The following is an 18447-nucleotide window of genomic DNA, read 5'->3' as shown; positions in this document are numbered from 1 at the left end:
TGTATTTTCAAAAGAAAATCTGAGAAGCTGAGAAGCAGCAAATAGAACAGAGTATGTCCCACAGCACTGGAGAAAGAGCATTGGTGGGTGGGTGAAGAAGGAGTATATGAACAGGACATGAATGGTTACACTTGTATGTTCCTAGAAGGAAACTCCTAATGAAACAAGATAAATGAAAACTAGGATTCTGATCATCATTGCCCATCTGGGATTTTGGAAGAGGAGATTAAATAGTTAGAGTATAATTATATACTTAAATGGCTCCAGTGACTATGGTATTATTGTTTATTTATGCCAGTGCCCACAGTTTACTGAACACTTTCCAAACATTCACAAAAAGGCGGCCTCTGGTCTGAGATCTTGGAGTCTAAGGACAGAGAGAGGTGAATAGATGCAGATTAGCTGTATTTGTTGAATTTCTAATACATCAGGAAGATGATTGCTTATCTGATACTAATGGAAGCATCTGCTTATGACTGATCTATTGTGCAAGAAAAGGTTTGGGGTTTTTTGCCTAAATTAAGAAAGATTTCTTATACTGTAATACAGCCTCACAATTTCATTGTATTTATAAAATTTTCTATATTAATAGGTCTATTTTCCTGAAACATGAGTTATACAGAGATTAGAAATGTGTGAAAATGTGCATCTTACTCTGAAGCCTTAAGGCAAAAGCATTATTGCTATGGATCTAAGAGAAATAATATATCAGATATAGGAGATATCTTTAAAAAGCTAAGGCTGCAGTTACTCTTGCAGAAAGGCTGCCTGGCAGGGAAGAAGCTGAGTCAGAGCGAGGTGCCAGTGATCTGCACAGGAAAGGGTCTTTCTCACAGTGTCTAATGTTCAGTGTGTTGGAGGACAGTGTGTGTTGTTTTCTCTTTTACTTCTATGTGCTTCAGTTTTTAGCTCTTTCTCTGGTCCCCCAGACATAGTGCTGAGTTGTGGACTGGAATAATTTTGCCTATTGAGTTCCATTCATACAGCTCCTCCTATAATTTTACTACCATTCAGTGAAGTCTGCTTGTCTTTTTCTCTTTTTAACATGTGCGTAGACAGTTTGGGGAGATTAACGGGGCCTTCCCCATAGTGCTGCATCTGTGGACATTATGGCTGCACTCATTTCAGAGTTACCTCCTTCTGTGCAGCTCATCTCTTGTTGTCAGTGAGTGTATCACTCTGCAGACCCTGCCCCTTTTCTCCCTCTCAGACACTTTGGCAGGTAATGCTGGTTCTTGCAAATGTGTATTGGCTACAGAAGGCAGCTGCCTGACTTGAGCAGTGCCTGAATCCTGCTTTGTTTCTTTCCTCATAGTCCTCAGATTAAATGCAGGCACCACAGAAGCTGCAGGACCTCCCTGCAGAAGTTCAGTATCAAATTCTGAGTTTGTACCTGAGCTTTAGGAAAGTATGTCATCAGTATGTTAAAGGTTTCCCAAAATGATTGATTTATGGTATGGTCACTTGATTTTAACTGGAATTCCTTTGGCTTGTGGTTCTCATGTAAGGTCTTGTTACACTCCTTTTGGTCTAGTAAGCCAAGGACACATCCAAACCCCTGTTTTCAAACCATGTTTTGAAGAAGTCCAACTTCAGATCTTCTTGCAGCTCATTTATAACATTCCTTGGCTTCCTATATTCTTAAAATACTGACATTGGACTCAGGTTCTGATATTTGAATTACAATCTCAGCTGACAGATTATTTGAGATTTCAGAGATTCCCTCTCCCAAATCAGAACAAAAAAAGATATTAACAATTTCTACAACTGAAGGCTCAAAAGTAATCTTACAGCAAACAAAGCATTTCATTACATTTTGACTTTTAATATTTTTTTAAATATGATGTCACCTAAGACATAAAAAGCATATTAAATTTAAAACCAAAACAAAAATATTTAAAAATATTTAAAAATACAAGAGAAGTGTCATGAAAATAAAAACCTTTCCCCTACTTTTTTCTAAAGATTTTTATTTAAATTCCACCTCCCTGTGGACATATTTAATTTTTTGATGAAAAATGTAAAAAATAAAAATCCCAATTAGCTCTTATCAGTTGGACATTATATGATTGTTTTACTTCTAACAGATTCATTCTTATTTACACACATGAAATTATACTAACTCTCATAATCACACAGTCATGTAATGAGCTTATTTTTCATTTGCTGTTTCCCTTAAACTAGAGTTCTTCTCAAAGTAATTGAATCACAGGATACTGCTTTTCCATATCTGGATGTTTGAACTATATTCTTTATTTGAATGAAACCAGCACTTCTAGCACCACAGTCCCTGTGTTGAGCTGACCCATTCTTATAATTTAAAATGCTGCCAGAGTCTGTACTTCAGCTACAGTGATTCTTTTGTACTTGGTTCAATAATAAAGGTATTTTATACAGTTGAGCCAAGAGCAGAAATTCTGTGCAATACCATTAAAATACTTCTCTTTAGAAATGTGTAAATCAAATTTCCATTTGAAATCCTCTTCACATTCAAGCATCTGCAAGTGCACAATGAACTAGCTAATCTTATGAAGTTTGTTTTAATCGTCTTCTTCTAACTCTACACTTCTTTTTGTACAAAACTTGTTTTTAATTAGAAAGTCCTGCAGCATGATGTAAAATACCTTGTCAAAACCTGTTATGTCAGTATAACTACTTTTATCACCTAAACTTCTAATCTCCTCCTGTAATGGTATTTGTGTGACAAGAACTGTTCTCCCTAATTCTTCCTGAATGGCATTAATTATGCTGCCATACTCTTACTCATGGCAAATGGCATCCCTATCAGCCTTCCATCATCTTGTGTGCGATCAATACTAGTCCATCCCTTTAGGTCATCCTTTTTAAACTTCTTAATATCTAATTAGCTTTTTTGCTGTTCTTTCTGCACTATACCAATATTACTTAAAAGTCAATGTCAATCTTCTCCCAAACTGCCTTTTTTTCTAGCTCCTAGGGAATGCTGAGGCTTTATGTACTATTCACACAAGTCCCACTACCAGATGGTGAGAAGCCATTTGAAAAGCAGTTGTATTGCACCTAGTCATACAGAGTGGGGAAATATTCTTCACGTGAAACTTTCCTAGGAAGGGAAACCTTTATACTCAATTGACTGTAATTTGGAGAAATGGATTAGACTGCAATATCTGTAACTGTTTAGAGTGAACTTAGTGGGACCTTACACAGTCTTCTCTCAAGTCAATGTCAGCACACAGTCAGCTGGACGGAAGGGTAAAGTGGCATGAGAAAGGCAGTGTGTTGTAAGTCCCTGAGCCCAGCCCCCAGCTGAGAGACAAGGTCCATCCTGTGTCCCAGCCTATTCCTGCTCAGCTCTTTCCATGGGACTTTGGGAGCCTTTCTTTCAGGTAAGACACTTTCCATTTCCGAAAGACAAAGAATGGCATCTGTGTTTGTCTGATAGGTGTCCACCACCTCAGCTGAAAACTTTATTTACAAATTGTACATTTGCCTCTTCAGTCTGGTCAGGTCTGTGAGCCACAACCCGGGACTCCTGCATCTGCTCTGGTAGGAAAAAGGGGAGAACTGGATGACTGCTTGGAGAACCTGACCAAGGACTGTCCTTCATGGTAAAGAAATGTGGGCATTAGAGGAGAGGAATTTGAATTACTTTGAATTGCAAGAACTTTTTTCATTCTTTGCAGCCCTGCATTTGATTGTTTAGTTTTACCCAATGCAGCAAGAACCTTTTTTGTGGTAAGCTAAGATATTGTCACTATTACTTGCAATTTGAGATTGGTCATCAGCTAGTTGATAGCTATCTTGGACTCAACAGAGTAGTATCAGAATGGACAGGTTACCATGTGAAAGCCAAACATCTACAGCACCAGGTCAGCAAGTGGCAGAAATGCACAATGATTTTCAAGTTTTCATACTGTATTTATGAACCATATGTGTAGTGGCTTCATAGTCTTCTCTGGCCTGAGAAGCTGGAGCTCATGCTTGTTAATTCTAGAAAAGAAAATGTTTGTTAAATAAAACAAATTTTCAGATATAAATATCTGAATTGGATCATAGCATCATTTGTTCCACACAACAGATGATGATTAACAAGATAAAGGGTGAATGCTATGCTACAAACTTCTGAATGTGGATAAAGTGTTAGCTTTCATAATGCCCAGGATTTATAGGTTCAAATCTTCAGATGTTCAGTATTCCTGAAGCACATGGGATTAAGTGATTATTTTAGTAAACTGATCCCCTCAAAGAGAGAAAAAGAGTCTTAGACTGGTTGACCAAGTTCTTGTTGTTTTCAAAATGGTGTGTTGATGTGGTCTCTTTCCTTCTGCTCACTTAACACATTCGCTAAAAATGTCTTGCTCTCTGTTTTATAATAGTTTGACTTCTCTGTGAGCTTTGTCTAGCAAATGTGTCCAAATTCAGTCTTTGTGTCTAAAAAAGTATGAAAAAAACAATTTTTCTGTATATACAATTGGATGCAATTTCATCTTGGATTTCACTACCACTGCAGTTTATCTGTGAAAGAAATATGAGATCATTATTGTATTGATTTTGGCTGGATACACTGAAGAGAATAGCATGCAAAGCTATCACTGTCACACAATATTTAAACTGGTTGTATTGTACTCTGCTCTAGTCCTCATCTGCCCATTTTGTATCATCTCTGGAACTATGTATGTCATCTGGTTTGGAAGTCTATTCACTGTGACCACATTTGCCACGGGGTTTGCTGAGCTAAACAGAAGTTGGCAAAAGCCTTCTCCATCATGGATCCAAATCAAGCAGGATGCTGGGGTAATCACTCAGTCCTGATGTGTATAAATTTATTTTTTTATTTTTTTATTTTTTTTTTGCTTACAAATCTCATCAGGTGGTCTTTCACTCTACAACTAGTATTTTTCTTGGAAAGACCCATGGATAGATTTCTCTGTCCATCTGGCTATACACTATTGTGTGGTCTAAGTGACCTCAAAAAGAGAGTGAAAATTGGAGGCAGCTACATCTCACTTTCTTGTATTCTCACTTCCCACAGGCTTCACAATGTGTAGCTGCAGAACTAGGTCTGTGTTTTAGCATGGACTGTTTTCCATCACATTTCTTTAGCATAATAAAATACATCAGACAAGTCATATTTTAAGCTGGTTTTCACCTCTAAATAATTGGTTATTATCTACTGCTAATGGCCTGTCTTCTCCTGTGTGACAAAGGCCAAAACCAAGGTACAAGATTTCCATTCCTAACGTGGGATTTGGTCATTATATAGGCTTTTTGCAGTTGCTAAAGCTTAGGTATCTAATTCCATTTATGAGGCAACAGAGTATCTGCTGGCTGCCTCCTGTCACTCCAGAAAAGCAGAGGTCTCCCCTGTGGCCTGTGTCATGTCTCCCAGCTGCACCTACCTAGGATATGACAAACATTACTAGACACCAGTTATGATTAGACAACTGGACCCAGCTCTCACTGCCTTTTATCAAAATATCCCTGCTCAGTGGTTGCTTGACCTTGTAGGTTTCTAAATGTCTTTGGAGCTCCTTTTCAGCTCAGCCTGCAATGCTGTCTGATGGCCTAAACCTTAATGGATCCAAAAAATAGGCAGAGAAGCATGCAAAATCCTTTGAAATGAGCCTGCCTTGCACACTGCCAAAACTGTGGTACTCTCGAGTTGCAATTATGGGTAACATGTTTCTAATGAACCTCTCATACCTAATATTGTGGCTGTAGCACTCATTCAGGAGGCGGAGATGTGGGTGGGAAGCCTTCCTCAACCTGAGGACTTCAGGCTCATCCTTCCTCTCTTTCAGCAAAGCACTGTAGAAATAGGGCAGTATGGGGCTTACTGGTGACATCCAGGAAGGATTAAGGCTCAGCAGCCTCATGAGGGTTTAGCTGTGGACAGGCAAGATGCTGTACCAGAGAGGAATCAGTGTTCACACTGCTGTTCAGGAGTCTTAGTTCTTCCAGCTGAGTGGCCCATCTCAAGTTTCAGATGGAGCTCAGGTATCTGGCTCTGGATTTCATTCTGGAAGCCAGCCTAAAAGTTCAGTGTTGCTGCCTTTAAATCCTTTACTGGACCTAACCCAAAAGGAATAAGAAAAATTATCTGAACAGTTCTGCTATACTTCTAATAATCTCATACGTATCTTTGCAATTGTTCACCCTCTAATGTTGATGCATAAATGTCAGTGCTGACAGCTCTTGTGATTTTGGTCATAAGTCTTGTGAAGTACGTGGCCATTTGTAAAGACCTGGAAGGTGGATAAATACCAGGATGAGCTAAGTTTCCGTTTTTTTTTTTTTTTAAATTTTTTCTATATTTGTTATAAAAACCTTAATAATTTGTCTTCACTGGAAAGCTGAGACCCAGAAGACAAATCTGACTCCTAGTAGAAGAAATGACCAACATTCCTAATTTCAGGTAATATAACTCTGAGCCTTGACATGATTTTCTGATGGAATTATAGCTGCAGAACTGAACCTGGCTGACTTACAAAGTCCAGTGAACACTGGAATTGGTAAATGGATGGTGAAAATGAGATCTCTCAGATAATTTTAGAATGGATCAATTGTTCATTTGCCTGACATTACAAAACACTTAATCCTAGGTAAACCACTGTATAGGAAATTTTAAAATGAGGCTTGTAAGCCTAACAGGAGCTTTAACTTTTTCTAATCTGAGGGAATATTCCAGGGTGATTTTGCATGTTAAACAGACATGTTTCTTTTATTTTCTGCACACTTTTAAACATAATTTTGATTTCATGCTTCTGTCTGCTTAAGTGTTGTGCTATAGGGAGCATATACAGGCACTGTGATAAGGAATAAAATGCATCAGGTAGTAGTGTAGTAGTAGTGTTGTATGTAGTCATATCAAATATGTCACCAACAGATGCTGAAGACGATACCATTTGTAAACTCAAAGATATTTGGTTAAACATTTTAGTCTTTATAAAAAAGTAGTACCAGCAGATTAAAAAACATGCTTTTTTAGCAAAGCCATTTCTCAAACCAAGGGTGTTAATGGATGCAAATGTAATAACCTAGGGCTTATTTTAAGGTTTTAATAAGTCACATGTTCTCTAAATATTCATTGAAAGCAGTGTGATTTTGAAGGGGTGGTTGTTAAGAAAAAATCCTTAAGCAAACATCAATATACGACGGGAAAAAAATCTGAATGTGTCTATTAGCTGTTCATTTAATCCCTAAATTAAAATTTACTCCACTGAGAAAAGCTTTTAAAATATCCAAATTGACCTAATTAGCCTCTCTAGAGATTTTAAGTTTAATTTTTAAAGTGTATTTTTAGCTGGCAAATACTAGATTAAATTACTTTTTATTTTAGCAAATGTGTATATTTTTTAATCTTCACTTCCTTTCATTCAATTAAACTCTTTTTGTGGTTGATGCAACAGCTTTAAAAGTCACAGCTCAGGAACAGAAGCATTTCAGAATCCTGGCAAGTGTGTGCTGAGGTGTGCTCAAGTCCGATTGTCCTCTGCAAGGCTGCAACTATGTGTGTTCAGCATTAAAATCCTGCCTATACAATAGCTGATTCATGGAATGTATCTATATTGCCCTGAGAAACCTGGACCCAAATGATCCCTCTTCTGGAAGTCTCCATATGCAAACAAAAAACCTGAAGATTTCTAGAAGTATGGATATGTTGAACATCAGAACCAGCTCACTTCAGTTTCATGTTCCTCTCCGGAGGGTGCTTTACAAAGAGAGATTTTCATGGCCCTGTGGGACTGCAGGAAGGAAAACTCCTGTACTGATTCAGGGTAGAAACATGTTCCCAATTAAGTTGTGTGCTTGTATTTCCTTTCCCCAGTGTACGTGAGGCTGCAGAGTTCCTCTGTTTTAACTGTGCGACTACCAACACATCTGTGCTGACATTGGTCTAGATTAGGCAGAGAGGATGGGCTGAGGTTGAGTCAGGTAAGGTGTTTATGCTGACACAGGCCCTTTGGGCTGTGTAATCAGAGGGGAAGCACAGCCCACTCATGCAGAAGTAGCCCCACTGCCTGCTGTGACATCCTTGTGGGACATTGATCCCTGCACTGTGAGGAAGAGTGTATCCCATGCTTGGGCCTGGGTGGTGGTGAAAAGCTGTGAGGCTGTCCTCCCCTTGTCCTTCCCAAGCCCCTGGGTGTGAGGCAGCCCTTTCACTAAAAGTGGTGGAGGAACCATGTCTGCGAGCAGGAACATCTGAGCTGTCTGCATGGAGGCTGTGAAGGGGGACGTTGAGGGCAGCTAGGGAATGGCAAACCCTTCCAGACCCTCCCATCAGGAAATCTGTTTCTGAAACAGGAGCAAGGACCTTTGATTTAGTTGTCTTTTTTTTTTGTCAGCAGGGACTAGGGTCCTTATGTCTAGATAGTCATGGCTGTAGATATCTGTCCTGGTTTGAGCCAGGATAAAGCCAGTTTTTCTTTTGCTGATTTTTTTTCTTTTCAGTGAGCTTTCTTCAACTAGCAACTGCATATTCTGCTAGGTTGATAAGACACTGGAATGTTTTTATAATTGCTGGGCCCTCAAGGTCGTGCCTTTGCTCTGCCGGCTCAGACACTGCAGGGGGATTTGTGGCCCCCCCGTGGGAGGCTGGGTTAGACGAACAGCAAAACTGGCCAGAGATACTCCATCCCATGTATCTACGTAGGCACGGGGGGAAGGTCAGAGATGACAGAAGACAACTTCCTTCCTTCCTGCTTCTCTCTCTCTCTCTGTTTTCCTTCATCTCTCTGTCTCCCTTCCTTCTTCTCTTTCTCTCTCTTCCGTTCGTGGCCGGCGTCTGGGAAAACACCACCTGCCCATCATCATCGACCCGTTGACCTCAAGCCCTCCTGACCCTCGTAACTCTCTGCCTTTCTCCAGGAGCAGCTCCGGGATTCCTCGGGATTGTCTCGTCTGAGGGGAGTGCTGTGGGAGTTGCTGGGGGGAGGCAAGAGGCTTTTGCCCACACCTTTGTATAATCACATATATATATTCTCATATTACCCATTAGTATTCTAATTAAAGCTGCACGGTTCAGTTTTCAATCTAGCCAAGTCTCTCTCTTTTTTTCTCTCTCTCTCCTTCCCTACCTGGGTGGGAGGGGGAGCGGATTGAGAGTGTTGTTGTCAAACTAAGTCAAACGGTGACAATATCTAAAGTGTCCCCCTTGTTAGTACCCCGAGACTGCTTCTGTGGTCAATGGAGAGAGGTGACTGCATCCAGGAGTCAATTTACCACACCTTTTTAAGACACCTGTTTAAGGATGAAGTGATTCTCCTGGAGAAGACTATTTCTCTCCTGGTCTATACAAAAGGTTTAGCATTGCTGTTATGCGCTGATGTGAGCCATCATATGCCTAAGCCAATGCGGCGTGAGAATCTTGGTCCTCAGACTTCTTGGTGGACTGCTGTCAGTCCTTCAAAATTTGTCTTACTATGCAGCCTTCAGCTTAGTGGTAAATACATCTAGTATGTTCCTCACCTGTGACTGCAAACCCGACCCTGAAAACTATTTGTGTAACTAACACATAATAGCTAGTCCTTGTAAAACAGTATTACTGCATATTAGGGACAAGCTCATTCTGTGTGCTAAAGCAAATAGCTTTTATTTTTGCTCATTGCTTCATGTGTTTGAAGTTTAAAACAAGAGTCTGTGTTAATGTTTAAAAACTATTACTTGATAATGATACCTTAATGTACTTTTTAAAGTAAATCTTTTTTGCATGTTAAAAGAAGTATGCAGAACAATATATTGTAATGTTAATTTTGTAGAAGTGCAGCTTCCAGATCTTAGTGAGTACAGCTCCACTTATGCCAGCATACAGTGCAACTGCAGGAAGGAAAGGTAATTTTTAAGTCTTTGACTTGTAAATCCATTGGTACATCATTGAAATAATATGATTAATAATGTGGGTTTTGTTTTTGTTTTTTTGTTGTTTTTTTGTTTGTTTTGTTTGTTTGTTTGTTTGTTTTTCTAATGATCAACAAGCCAGTGTTTTTATAAAGCATTATTTGGTGTTTGTGTGATTTCTCTCCGTTATTAGGAAATACAAGTGGCAGAAGGGAATGTGACTACTGACTTGCAGCCATTGCTGCCATGGGCTCTCATCCAGCAGTTAGCAATAGTGCATATGGGGATCTATCTACACAAAACTGTTTCCTGACAGAACTGGCAGAAACTTGATTTTTATGAAAGCTAGTGTTTTTTAAAAACCCCACCCCCCCTCCTTTTTTCTGTTTGAGAATTATTACAAGATTTATTTTTTTTCTGTGAAGCAAAAATAATTAAAAGAGGTGTTTGGGACACCTTGATACATAGTTATCTCTAGGTAAAATAAATCTCCTGGCCTGACACTGATTAAAATCTTCAATATTTTCTCAATGTTAATAGAGCATTTCAGCAACTAGCCTGCTGAAGGGATAATACCCCAAATAGCAGGGAATTTGGGCAATTCTACTGCAGCCTCCTGAGCTGCTTGAGCAAAAGGTTGGGTATCCCTCCAGTCACCATCCATCTGGGCTCATTCTTGAACCCACTCACCGGCCCAATGGGTATTTTTTGATCTGAAGCAGAAAACAATGCATGAGAAAGAGAAGATCTGTAGAGCAAGTAATTTAGCACAACAGGAGCAGATCCATGGGGCAGGCAGTAAATGCCCCATGTCCACTCTGTCCCTACTGCAGTGGTGTCATCTGAGACTAGGGCTAGTCTGGTTCTGAGTTCTGAGTGCCCAATGGAGCTGGAGCACAGCCTGTGTTTTAGCTTCATCTGAGAGTGTGATCCTGTTGGTTTGGTTCAAGACAGCTCAGTGGTACAACCTAAGTCCTGTAAATTGGGGTGACAAAGAGATTGCCTCAAAATAGCACCCCTAAGTCAAGCGAAAATGCAAATATAGACTCATGGCATGAAACATCCTGGAGTATGCTTCAAATTAGGGCAGTTTCTTGACAGAAGGGAGTCCTGCTTTAAATCATCAGTTGCAATGGGTCAGAAAGAGCATACCTGTATTTGTTTCTGTCATGGCAAATGAATGACATAGATACTATATTGGATAAAGGGGTCTGCTCCCATCAGTTTCTCCACTTGGATATCCCCAGCTCTTCTTTTACATCTCCTTTGATTTTTTGAAGTGTTGAATAAAAATTAGAACAAAACCAGCAACAAAGCAACATGATAGCATTTAGGAAGTAAAACAAATTTTTAAAAATTAAGAAGAGATCATAAATTATTTTTACTTCATTCAGACTCATTTATTTCATCACACTATCTTTCTGTTCATGTGTTTGTCAGTTAATCTGCCAAATAAGTTTTAGTCTATGGACTTTTTCAACTAAATCGTCCCCAGTGATGGAAATATAAAGCTACTAAGTTCCTGAAGGAATATTTTATTTCTTGAAAGCTCTTGGCTGGACACTAGAATTAACCCTTCTACTGAGGGGAAGAGCTTCAGTTTGAGTTCGAAAGTTTTTTGCTCTGTTTTACCTGTTTGGCCAGGCAGCAAGCACACTTTTAAAATTAATAGTACTATTGTGGCCATTGAGAGTTAATACTGAAGAGAAACACAAGGCAACCTGGGAGAAGTAGATAGAGACATTAAGGAATACACAGATTTTGTGTCAAGTTGTACAACATAATAAGCTGTCTATAAATCCATGGCAATGTGAATATTATTTCAGTACCTTTAAATTATCCATTGACCCCCCTAAACTTTTCTTGAATATGTTTAGACAATGAAATGTTCAAGGCAGAGACAGATTTCTGAGCCCTCCCCCCCTTCCTTTTCTGCATGTGAGCATATGTTTTCCTTGAAATGGTTTTACGACAATGCTATTGACAATCCCACCTGTGCATGTTTTAGTCTCCTTGCAAATGCAACTTGAAGAGTGAAAATGTATGGATAAATATTTTAGAATCTAACAGAGTGCTATAGTAATTGTATTTCACCTCAAGACAGCTATATGGTGTCCCAAAGTTGCCCAGTAAGACCAATGAGATGATGTTTAAGAATTGAGAAATTTCTGCCACGAAAGTGTCCCTACTCAGTAAGTGGCTGGTACAACATTCACTTAATTATATCCTTAGTAATTACCAGTCTTCAGGTCAGAGTTAAGCAATGAAGCACAAGAAAGCAAGAATCACTAATCTTAGTACCAAAGACACAACAAAGTGGCTTTTAGATAATCGTTGGTTATTTTTTTAAGACAAGAAAATGCCACTATTATAAGGGTACATTTCAATTAGTGTTTCTTGATTAAAATAATGTCATTGTTTTTTACTTTAAGCAGAGTTAAAATAATAAAGGGATTTATTAAGTTCACCTTATCATTGATAAATCAAGGTAATTCCCAAGGAGATGCAGAGCAGAACACTTCATGGATGTTGTGCCATTGAACACATGATCTTCATCCCAACAACACAGATACATAGCTCCCTGTGGTTTCATAGCACTGAATCTACACTAAATACGGTGGCACACATGTTTTCTGATCCTCCACTGTATTAAAAAAGCTCAATCTTCACTTTACACATATGAGATAGAATAATGTATATTACAGCTTACTTACAGCTGGTAACCAATAAATAAAGTGTGAAATGTCCTTGTGAAACATGCCATGCATTATGCTAGCCCTTAATTAGTTACAAAATCAGTTTACCTGTCCTTGAACTTCAGTCCAGTCCTTCAGCTCTGGCCCTCGAGGGAATACCCTCAAGGGACAGTTTTCAAGACTGTAGTCTCAATCTGATGAGGACTATGTTTTCATTAACAAGTTTGCGTGGGCCAGTGCAGGTCTATAGAGCAAAATATTTAGTGCTGATCAGTTGATGTCCACACCACATGTGGGCACGTGCATCACTTCAGACCAGCTTGAGTTTGGTCTCTTAGTGTTTGTAACACTTTAGGTGCACTCCCAGAGTGCAACTTCAACTTCTAGTTTCCCCCAAGAGGAATCCAGTCCATGACCCCAAGTCTGCTCTGTTACATTATCGAAAGCGCATAGTAAGTGGGGACAACTAGGAGGTTTACTTCAAAAGTGTGCTCATGATCAAAGTTGAAATGTTAATGTGAACTACCCCACAAAATGCCATATGGATGTAAAAAGTCATCATATGTGAATCTTGAGCAGCAGCTCAATTACATCTTGTTTATGTAAAAATCAAGCAGGAAAAAAACCCAAACATGACCATTCCTTTTCTCACAGGCAGTTAATTAAAATGACTGCCTAATTTTGTATCAATTTAATTAAGTTTTAGGAAAAAGTTGCAGAATTATTTTTTTCTAAATATATGACTTCTTAATAAGTACAAAACACTGATTTTTTTTTTTCTAAGGCTTTTTCACTTTTGAATACTTGGCACAGATTTTATCTACTTCTTAGGACCATTTTGAATATTTGTCAGGAGCTTACTGTGGGGAGAGAAAGGGAAGAGGGAGTAATAATTTGTGCTGAAGTATTACCTGCCATCAGAAGAGACATAACAAGTAGTAAAACTACTCACAAACTGGTAGTGTGTGCTCTCAAAACCTGAGCCTGACCTATTGTCTTTACTGTCTGCATCTTCCCATGTTCCAGTGGAAGATACACCTCAACTCACTTCAATCCTCTACAATGCAGACATTTAAATCTGAACCAGTTGTCTAGACTCTCATTATAGTCCATGGAAAAAGACACTTCTCAGGCATGATTTACATGTTCTATTTAGACATCTATGATAATATCAGATGACTCATTGCCTGGAAAGGAGCTATTTCTTTCCATTTCCATATTTTGCATTTACTCAGGGAGCCTGGAGGAATATTTTAAAAACAGGAGTTTACATTTTAGATGTTTGAGAATCTATCCTGAAGACCTGTATATTTTGCACAAGAAAATTCACCTCAGTTTTTAATGTCTTCTAACTAGGAACCCAGCGACATATTTACATCATTCTTAAATAATAGTTCCAGAAGCAACCACTAATAGAGCATGTTCACTTGCCTACTCTGAGGTTATGGGTCTAAACACATGAGGTGACACCATAATCTAACATCATCCTTGTGCCTTTACATATCCATTCAGAGAATAATAACCTGAGGCTGTATATGGAGATGGACATATATCTGCTGCCTGTATGGACACTTTTGGATGTCATGGTTTTAGGGGAATTCTCACAGCCGTTTCAAAATGCTCTCCCTGCTCAGTGCTGCTTGAGGGCAGGTCTTGCAATGTTTAAACTTACAATTACATTTAAGTAAAGCATTTTATTACTTCAAGTCAGTCTTTACTTGGTGAAGTAGGTTTAATGGTTGAAGGTCTTTTCCAGCCTAAGTGATTCTGTGATTCATTCATGATTTTGATGATTCCTAGAGCTACAATTCTATTGCTTCTGCAACAAGCCATGAAAAGAAATGTTTGGCTTTGCAGTGCAATGGCTTGAACTCAAGACAATGGATTAATGGTTTGTTTTCTGGCTGTCTAATAGGTAGTATTAAAGTAGAATCCAGTTTGCCTTATATCAAGCCTTGAGTACGTTTTTTGTCTAGGGAGTATGCAGGTCATTTTGTGCACTTAGTTTAGAAAACAGTCTTTTGACAAATTCTGCTGTCCACAAAAATGATGGAAACACCAGACTTGAAGATTAGCTATTTCCATGCACTGTTAACCTCAGAGAATTTTGCCAACAGCTTACAAAGTGGCTTGAAAAAGCAGAGCATTATCAGCTCCACTTGTCTTTTGGCAAATGACATTGTATGCAAATAACATCTTTGGAAGGGTAAACAAATGCAAATATATTTTTTTCCATGTATAATAGCTGTGTCCATCTGCTGTCATTTAAGAGGAAGGAAAGGCTATGTCTTACATGTTGAAAAGGTAATGTGATTTTACTTTCTGATTTATAAACCTATTTTTTGCACCTCACCTCAAAGATGTCAACATTTCAAAGGCTGGTGAAGTAATCACTATATATAGGTTTTAATCAGTTTTTGTATAGTGGCTTAGAATGAAAGGCACTCTTAAGTATGGTTTAATTTTTCCTTTAGTGAAGGACAGAATGAAAGACTGAAGTATTAGAAGCTGCAGAACATAGTACCTATATAGATACTTTATTAAATATAGATATAAAATCTCACAGCCATTATACTAGAGGACATGCCAGTGGAGACTGTCCCCATTATGAAGGGACAATGCAAAACTCCCTCTGTGGGTGTTGTAATATTTAGTTAATTAGGAATGAGTTTCTCTTCTCTTTAGCAAATATTATGTTGCTTCACAACTGTCTCTTCTGACTTCAATGTTCTGACTTGCGTGGGAGATGATTTTGCAGGCTCATCCATCCACTTGTATTTTGGAAACACTGTATTTGATTCACAAATATACTACATCCTTCACTTAAATTTAGTATGAGTCCACCATCTCTAACTTCCAGATGGGTCTCCTTCAGATTTCAATCACATTGAGAGGCATATTCTTACACTGTGGTAAGAAAATGTATCAAGTTTTATGACAGTGTTCAGGACAGATGTGTCATTGTCAGCCTCTAGCTCTGTGCAGAAAAAGGAGATGTAAGAGAGTATGACACAGGCTTTGGCCAGTGTGAAAGTGAGAGCCAAGAGCCCTGCCCTGCTCCTATGGGTTTATCAGCCTGTGCTCAAGGCCAGCACTGACACTGTGGTGTGACCTTGGAACAAGCTTCTGAGAAGACAGCTTCTTGAGAAAGTTGTAAGAACTCTTATTTGGGCTCCCCAGCATCACTCAGGAGCTATTTTAAGCTCTAACACTCCTTCTTTGCCCCTTCCTGAACTGTTGCAGCCATGCCTGTGCCTTGCCATGTACCATCTGATGAAGATCTTGATTCTCCAGCTTGACTTCCTGCCTTGACCTCAGACTTGCCTCACCACTGCGACTTGTCTAGCAATCACTGGGATGTGTTGACCCCCGTTGCTACTGCCAGATCTGCTCTGCTTCATTTTTTGGTTACTCTGGGACTGTGTCTCTTGTGGAGGACCTCTCCACTGCCTGCTATGCTGCCTGCTGCAGGTCCCAGCTTGCCCTGCCCTGCAGCACAGCCAGCTCCTTCTGTGCCCTGGAAGTAGAGATTCAAACTCCACATACAGAATGGTGTTCTTGTGCTGCTCCTTCTGGCAGAGGAGTGGTTTCCAACTGCTAAAATCTTCTAACATACTGGAGTTTGTTATATATATTTTGAAATTAGATACTAAAAATACTCTGATTCTGAAAATATCTTTCCTGGAAGATATTTCACTTGTACCTTTCCTACGTGATGGCTATCATCCTTTTTATGGTTTAAGCTTTGACACGTCCTGTTCACTGCTGAAAAGTTTATTTGAAATAAGTCACAGCTGGGGCCCTCAAAAGGTATGTTCTATTTTACAGATGGATGCACACTTCCTTTGGCCTCCAGATAACACTTTTTGTCATAGTTACTTCTGGGAAATGTCTTTTCTTCTCCTTTAATTTTTTTCACTACATGGTAAAGTTCACAAAGAAATAGTCTTACAGAAGTGCACAGAAAACACAAAAGTGTCTTTTTTTTTTTTTATTGATTAGGTTTTCTTGAAAAGTTCCAACACCCGTTTTCCAAAATATCGCTCAGAAGCCAGTTTCCACTATCACTGTAATAGGAATCGTTGACTTCATGGCTTTGTATTCCTTGAGGGCCATTAATCATCAGACCTTTACCTAAAAGTGATTATTCGAGTAGCTTTATTGCCTCGGTAGTTTTAATCCCCGTGTTTGAATAACTCCAAAAAGCTGTATTTCTGTCCCTTAACAACAATAAAATGGCAATTAAAAAACCCCACCCAGAACTCAGGATGCTATGTCAAAATTTAAAAAAAAATCAGCCCAACTTGAATGTCATTAAAAATTGCACTGGTGATTCTGGTTATGGAATAGTGCCATTGGAACATGAACTACTCTGCCAAAATCACTGCATGGATACATGGAAATTCATTGTCTTCTAGGCAGGAAAAATAAAGGCACAGAAATGGACTGATGCATTTATTTTTGCTTGGCTTTAAACAGATGTTTAGAGCAAACATTTATTCTAACCAGTAATCAAAACTGATTCTTCTCAGGCCATGTCTCTGTCATCCTGACATTTTAGTACGGCCTTTAGTCCATGCCAGTCTCCTAACATGTAGGATAATTCCTGTGAGAATCAGGACTTCTCACTTGAAAATGGGTCATTTAAGAGCTTCTTTCTGACAGCTTGGTCACTCCCTCCTGAGTTAGTTGTGCAGGTAGTAATTGTCACCAGTCCTGATAATACCCACCTGTACCAAGTGACATTAGCTGCCATTGGGCTTGAATCAGAACAAATCCTACTCAAAGAACAACGGATGTATTTTGCTTTTTTGTGTGTGTCCTCTACCCTTGCATTTAGTCAAACACAACACACATCTCTTTGGTTTTGGTTATGCATTTTTTATCATATTCCCACCTGAAAGTCATTGTGCTACTCACTGGAAACATACATAATAAGATATAGTCCAAATGCCCCCCCAAACTGCTCTAGAAAGGTGTGGCTGGGACAGACTGGGAAAGCCAACAGATTACATTCAAGTTCGTGGTCAAGCTGGAAACATATTGGAGGTTTCCTTACCCTGATCTTTTGACCTCAGCTTGCATCTCCAGCTACAAGATCTACACAAAAGTTCAAGCACCAGCTGTGCCTTTAGAAAATCACTTGGTTTTGTTTTGTTGAACTTTCTGTTTAGCTGCTGGAGCTGCAGTAAACGCAGTTGGAAATTTGTCTATCCAACAGTACCTGTAACTAATGCATGGCTTATTTTCCCAATGGGCATTAAGGAGGATCTCTGCTTTAAAACAGAATTTTGCTCATGGTTGAACATAAGGATTTAACCTATGTGACTCAATTCCTGATTTCTGTGATCAGAGTATCATAGGATGGTTTGCATTGGAGGGAACCTTAATGATCATCTAGTTCCAACGCCCCTGCATGGGCAGGGACACCTCCCACTGAATCAGGCTGCTCAGGGCCCCATCTGATCTGGCCTTGAACACTTCCAGGGATGGGGCTTCCACAACTTCCCTGGGCAACCTGTTCCAGTGTTTTACCACCCTCACACTAAAGAATTTCTTCCTAATGTCTAATCTAAATCTTCCCTCATCCAGTTTTGATCCACTACCCTTCGTCCTCTCATTACAAGCCCTTGTAAAAGTCCCTCCCCAGCTTTCCTGTTGTCCCCTTTGAAGTACTGGAAGGCCTCTATGAGGTCTCCACTGAGCCTGCTTTTTTTCAGGCTGAACAACCCAAACTCTCAACCCATCTTCGTAGGAGAAGTGCTCCAGCTCTCTGGTCATATGATGAGATCACTGAAATCACAGCTCCTCAGTATTCTTTCACAGAAGGTTTTGAGGGAAAAAAACAAATGCAAATATGAGTTACTATCCTCTGTCTAAGATCTGGCTGATTTCCCAGGGCCTTTTTCCAGTAGTAAAAGATCATCTCCAG

This window comes from Apus apus, chromosome 1 (genome assembly GCF_020740795.1).
Source record: "Apus apus isolate bApuApu2 chromosome 1, bApuApu2.pri.cur, whole genome shotgun sequence".
Taxonomy (NCBI): domain Eukaryota; kingdom Metazoa; phylum Chordata; class Aves; order Apodiformes; family Apodidae; genus Apus; species Apus apus.
The sequence above is the reverse complement of the archived record's forward strand: the minus strand, read 5'-3'. Positions refer to the sequence as shown.